General features: G+C 51.1%; 1 long non-coding RNA gene across 1 annotated transcript; it reads left to right on the plus strand.

Annotated features, from left to right (window-relative positions):
- Positions 1–1,117: 1,117 nt before the first annotated feature.
- On the plus strand, positions 1,118–4,031 carry LOC105543590. Its single transcript, XR_001006649.1, has 2 exons — positions 1,118–2,057; positions 2,233–4,031. It is a non-coding gene; the product is annotated as an uncharacterized LOC105543590 (long non-coding RNA).
- The last annotated feature ends 2,540 nt before the right edge of the window (positions 4,032–6,571 follow it).

Here is a 6,571-nt window from a genome sequence, read left to right on the forward strand (position 1 = left end):
AAAAAAAAAAAAAAAAAAAAATTTCTCTTTCCTGGAAAGCAGATTTCTTTCCTAGTTTTTCTAGCCTCTTACTGAGACTGTGGGTCTTCAAACGTCCTGATTTTATGTGAGCATCTTCTTATATTGCACAGGCCCGAGTCTCTGTCTTTTGCCTCCTACGTAGCCTTAAAACCCAAGGCTTTAAGTTCGTAGTATTGAGAAGCCCCAGATTTCACACTCATTTACCTGCTGGTTTCACTTTCCTCTTCATTTTGTGTCTCCCGGGATGGCCTTTGTTTTATTTTCAAGCTCAGCTATGTATATAAAAGAATGCTGGGCTGGGCGCAGTGGCTCACGCCTGTAATCCCAGCACTTTGGGAGGCCGAGGCGGGCAGATCACAAGGTCAGGAGTTCAAGATCAGCCTGGCCAACACAGGGAAACCCCATCTCTACTAAAAATACAAAAAAAAAAAAAAAAATAGCAGGGCATGGTGGCAGGCACCTGTGATTCCAGCTACTCGGGAAGCTGAGGCAGGAGAATCACTTGAACCCAGGAGGCGGAGGTTGTAATGAGCTGAGATCGCACCAGTGCACTCCAGCTTGGGCGACGTGCGAGACTCGGTCTCAAAAAAAAAAAAAAGGCAACAAAAGAATGCTTATTATATTATTATATTTTAATCAGCAGGTATTGCAATAGATGGGTTTTAGCTTATATTGTTGGAAATCTGCTTTTCTTATTCAGCCACAGAACTGAGCATACATAAATGCTAAATGATTGCATGCTGGATGGATAATCAATGAATACACACATGAACAGAAGGAACGTTTATGTCACATGCACACACCCCAAAGTTGAGGCACTGGGAGTAGAGCAGTCTTGGCCAAGCACATCCTATCATTCACTGAGGACTCTGGCATCTAGGTCACGGGTTGCCTGCTCACCCCCAGGGCTGACAGCATCCACACCGCTCCAAGTGACCCCTCACACGGTGGCTTACAGGTCCTCAATGTCTCACTGACTGACAGCCACAGTTCCGGTATAGATTACAGACCCATGTGTGGCCACTCTGAGTGGAAAGGGATTTAATACAGGGAGTTGGTGCCTACAGAATCACTGGGAAGTGTCTAGTACAAGCTTCTAGAAATACATCTCCCAGAAATAACACCGTACGACGGGTGACCCTGGAGAGTGGCTCTGCCATAGTTGACAAACTGAGGAGTCAGAAAGCTGATGTCCTAACTAGTGGCTCAAGATAGAACACACTTCTCAGCCAAGGCCTCTGTTTCCCAGTCCCTTTCGCAACTAGGTCGTGTCATTGAGTCCCGGAATTTATCTGGGTAGAAATGATATGTGTACCACTCCCAAGCCTGGTGCATACAAATGCCCTGCCCAAACCTGCACGCTGTCTCTGCACCTCCTGCTGGCTGGCTGTGGACTTCCACAAGGCCCTTAAATCCACATCAAAAATGGCAGTGGTTCAGCTCAGCCATGGTCGTTCAAGCCTATGATCCCAGAACTCTGCAAGGCCCAGGAGGATTGCTTGAGGCCAGGAGTTCAAGACCAGCCTGGACAACAAAGAGACCCCCGTCTCTACCAGAAATACAAAAATTAGCCAGGCATGGCGGTCAGTGCCTGTAGTCCCAGCTACTCGGGAGGCTGAAGTGGGAGGAACGCCTGAGCCTGGGAGGTAGAGGGTGCGGTGAACTGTGATTTTGACCCTGCACTCCAGCCTGGGCGATAGAGTGAGACCCCATCTCCAAGAGAGAAAGAAAGAAAGAGAGAAACATCTTTATATTAAGCCACTGAGATTTTCAGTTTTACATGACAGAGTAGTTGGTGTTTCCTCAGCTGATAAAGGAGGGGAGCTCCAGGAGCCTGCCTTGGGCTTCCCACCTTGACAGCCCTTCTCTGAGTCAGCAGAGCATGTGCACACTGGCCAGCTGCTCAGAATTTCTACTCAAATAACATATTTGAGAACTGGGGAGATGGCCGGGCACAGTGGCTCACACCTGTAATCCCAGCACTTTGGGAGGCCGAGACGGGCGGATCATGAGGTCAGGAGATCGAGACCATCCTGGCTAACACGGTGAAACCCCGTCTCTACTAAAAAATACAAAAAACTAGCCGGGCGAGGTGGCAGCGCCTGTAGTCCCAGCTACTCGGGAGGCTGAGGCAGGAGAATGGCGTGAACCCGGGAGGCGGAGCTTGCAGTGAGCTGAGATCCGGCCACTGCACTCCAGCCTGGGCGACAGAGCGAGACTCCGTCTCAAAAAAAAAAAAAAAAAAAAAGAAATTTTAAAATTAGCTAGGTGTGGTTCGTGCCTGTAGTCCCAGCTACTCAGGAGGCTGAGGTGGGAGGATTGCTTGAGGTCAAGGTCGAGGCTGCAGTGAGTCATGTCTGTGTCACTGCATTCCAGTCTGGGTGACAGAGCGAGACTCTGTCTCAGAAAGGAAAGAGAAAAGACAACGGGGGAAATTAACACAAGATGGATTCACACACCCCCACGGTGTCCACTGTGCGACGGACTGTGACCCGGAAGCATGTCTCACTTGACCCCAAAGCCCTCTCTGACCAAGGACTGTGGAGACATCATAGTGTCTGGGAAGAGGCGTCAGCTCAGACCCAGTGCCCAGTAATCCCTGAGAGCCTGGGCGTCCCTTCCTCCAGGACACAGCCATCCTGCCAAGGGCTTCGCCTCCCTTCAGGGGGGCCTGGGGGAAGCCATCCACAGCCTTGGGTGTTTCCGTCGATGTGTGCCTCTAGCAGAGGGTCTGGGAATGACTCATATCCAGGAATTGCAAGGGGAACTTCAAACCCCCTGCCCTGCGAGCAAGCCCAGGCCTGAGACCCAGGGTTTTTCCACCACTGCTGCCCCTTCACCCCTGTGCTGCCCTCTGCTTTTGTCCTGGAGGGCAACTCCTTGGCAAATGAGTCCACGGTCTGTGAGGCCACCACTCTGCCTGCCCAGCACGGTGACCGCGCCTGCCCGGCCGACCATGTGACCTCAGCCCACCCAGGGTCTCCTCACCTGTTTCCTGGCAGCATTGTCCCGTTCGTCCCCAGCAGCCTCCCGAGAGCTTGCTCAGGGTGCCGTCACTCTCCTCCCCGCTTCACAGTATGCCCCTTAACGTCTTGGTGGGGGTGTCCTGCAGGCCATCTCACGGGACAGTTAGGGGATGGCAGAGCGGGTGAAGCACGATCCATTCTTGTCTCCTTCAGGCTTTGGATGCCTTTTCCCCTGTAAACCAAGGAGTTTCTAGTATGTTACCTTCATTCCCCTGGGCTGCATGGGCCTTGGTTTTAAGAACCACAGCACAAGCAATCCCCTCCCAGACAACCCACCAGCCCTTCCAATCCAGGACCCGTGATGATTGCCTCCGTTCCACCTGATTTAGGATCATTTTCCTCCAATACCCATTCCTCTGGACTTGGCTGAATGAGATTTGCAAAATGGTGCAATGAGTTTGGTGTCTGTTGTCTCTTGCCGGGTTAACGTTACCCCTGCCCTGCCCTGAAAGACTGGACTTTGACCTACTCATGGGTTCACCCCACAGACCTTGAGTTCCTTGAGCTCCTGGACCTGTGCAATGATGGCTGCCTCTCCTCCCGTCATGGCCAGATCTGCCATGGGCTTTGCACTGGGGAGGTTTTGGCTGCCACAAACACCAGTTCTGGAGGCTGCTCTCTGCAGCCACTTCAGGGCATAGATCTGCTTTAGAAGAGCTTCCTTCTGGGCTCTGCCTAGTTCCTTGAAAGCACTGGAAAAGCCGAGCGCAGTGGCTCACAACTGTAATCCCAGCACTTTGAGAGGCCGAGGTGGGCAGATCACGAGGTCAGGAGTTTGAGACCAGCCTGACCAACGTGGTGAAACCCCATCTCCACTAAATATACAAAAATTAGCCGGGCGTGGTGGCACGTGCCTGTAATCCCAGCTACTCAGGAGGCTGAGGCAAGAGAATCGCTTGAACCCAGGAGGAAGAGGTTGTGTTGAGCCAAGATCGTGCCACTGCACTCCAGCCTGGGCAACAGAGTGAGACTCCGTCTCAAAAATAAAAAATAAAAATAAACCACTGGAAAAGAACGTGATCAGTGCAGAACTTCCTTCTGAGAAGAAACTGGCATGTCTAGGCTGGGCAAGGTAGCTGAAACCTGTAGTCCCAGCACCTTGGGAGGCCGAGGCAGGCAGGTGGCTTGAACCCAGGGGTTCAAGATCACCCTGGGCAGCACAGTGAAACCCCATCTCTACTAAAAATACAAAAAATTAACCAGGCTTGGTGGCGGGCACCTGTGCAGTCCCAGCTATCTGGGAGGCTGACGTTGGAGGATCGCCTGAGCCCAGGAAGTCGAGGCTGCAGTGAGCTGAGATTGTGCCATTGCACTCCAGCCTGGGCGACACAGCAAGACCCTATCTCAAAAAAAGGAAAGCTGGGTGCAATGGCTCACACCTGTAATTCCAGCACTTTGGGAGGTCAAGGCAGGCGGATTACTTGAGGACAGGAGTTTGCGACCAGCCTGGCCAACATGGTCAGACGCTGTCTCTACTAAAAGTATAAAAATTAGCAGGGCGTGGTGGCACGCACCTGTAGTCCCTGTTACTCAGGCAGCTGAGGCAGGAGAATCGCTTGAACCCAGGAGGCAGAGGTTGCAGTGAGCTGTGATCGCACCACTGTACTCCAGCCTGAGTGACTGAGACTCTTTCTCAAAAAAATAAAATATTCTTTTTTTGTTTTGAGACGGAGTTTCACTTGACTCTCCTGCCTCAGCCTCCCGAGTAGCTGGGATTACAGGCGCCCGTCACCACTCCCGGCTAATTTTGTATTTTTAGTAGAGACGGGGTTTCTCCATGTTGGTCAGGCTGGTCTCGAACTCCCAACTTCAAGTGATCCGCCCATCTTGGCCTCCCAAAGTATTGGCATTCCACGCGTGAGCCACCGTATCCAGCCAAAATAAAATTTAGAAAGAAAGGAAGAGAGAGAGAGAAAAAGTAGCATTCCTGATAAAATGGTAATCTTGTGAACTATTGGGCTTGCTTTTGGGCACCCACCCAGCGGATGACTGTCACTCACAGGCCAAGTGACCTGTAACCACAGGGTGTTTCTGTGTCGAGGCTGATGGTGGTTCTTGTTCCTTCCCTGAGTGAATCTTCAAAGGGGTCCATCAGGGCCTTCACCTTGCACATGAGACTGTAACAAAGCCTGACCCTTGGTCGTAACTCACCTGAAAAGTTGTCTTCAGCAGTCTTGTAGTCTCCTCACCCAAATAATCCCTATCAGGCCTCAGGTCTCAGCTAAATGCCCCCTTCTCTGGCAGACCCCCCTGTCTGGAGGTTCTCATGGCCTGACCCAGTACCACCCATCACTGCATGATGACAGTAACCATGATAACAACACCGGTGTGCCACATGCAGCCCTCGCTAAGCATCTGGCTCATGTCGATGCATTTACTCCTCCCACCAACACAATGAAGTAGGTACTGTCAGAGCCATCTGAACCAGATCAACTCCATCGTGAATAGGGGCTGTGTAAAATAAGGCTGAGACCTACTGGGCTGAATTTCCAGATGATAAGGCATTCTAAGTCACAGGAAGAGATAGGAGATGACACAAGAACACAGTTAAGAAAGACCTCGCTGGCCGGGGCGGTGGCTCACGCCTGTAATCCCAGCACTCTGGGAGGCCGAGACGGGCGGATCACGAGGTCAGGAGATCGAGACCATCCTGGCTAACACGGTGAAACCCCCATCTCTACTAAAAAATACAAAAAACTAGCCGGGCGCGGTGGTGGGCACCTGTAGTCCCAGCTACTCGGGAGGCTGAGGCAGGAGAATGGCGTAAACCCGGGAGGCGGAGCTTGCAGTGAGCCGAGATCGCGTCACTGCACTCCAGCCTGGGCGACAGAGCAAGACTCCATCTCAAAAAAAAAAAAAAGAAGGAAAGAAAGACCTCACTGATAAAACAGGTTGCCACAAAGAAGCCGGACAAAATCCACCAAAACCAAGATGGTGATGAGAGTGGCCTCTGGCCATCCTCACTGCTGCACTCCCACCAGCACCACGACAGTTTACAGATGCCATGGCAATGTCTGGAAGTTAGGCTATATGGTCTAAAAAGGGAGGCATGAACAATCCACCCCTTGTTTAGCACATCATCAAGAAATAACCATAAAAATGGGCAGCCAGCAGCCCTCAGCGTTGCTGTCTATGGAGTAGCCATTCTTTCACTCCTTTACTTTCTTCATAAACTTGCTTTGACTTTACACTAGGGATTCGCCTCAAATTCTTTCTTGCACAAAATCCAAGAACTCTCTCTTGGGGTCTGGATCAGGACCCCTTTCCGATAACAGGACTATTGTAATACGCTTGCTGGTGAGAAAGCATCCATGGGGACTTGCCTAACTCAGGCCATCCAGGAGGTGGGGAGCAGCAGCTAGTGAACCCTGAATATCTGAGACAGATCTCAGTTAATTTAGAAAGTTTATTTGCCAAAGTTGACACGTGCTTGTGACATGACCTCAGGAGGTCCTGATGACTTGTGCCCAAGGTGGTCAGAGCACAGTTTCTTTTTTGTTTTGTTTTGTGTTTTTTTTTTTTTT

The sequence above is a fragment of the Mandrillus leucophaeus genome, unplaced genomic scaffold (assembly GCF_000951045.1).
Source record: "Mandrillus leucophaeus isolate KB7577 unplaced genomic scaffold, Mleu.le_1.0 Scaffold288, whole genome shotgun sequence".
In the NCBI taxonomy this organism is placed as follows: domain Eukaryota; kingdom Metazoa; phylum Chordata; class Mammalia; order Primates; family Cercopithecidae; genus Mandrillus; species Mandrillus leucophaeus.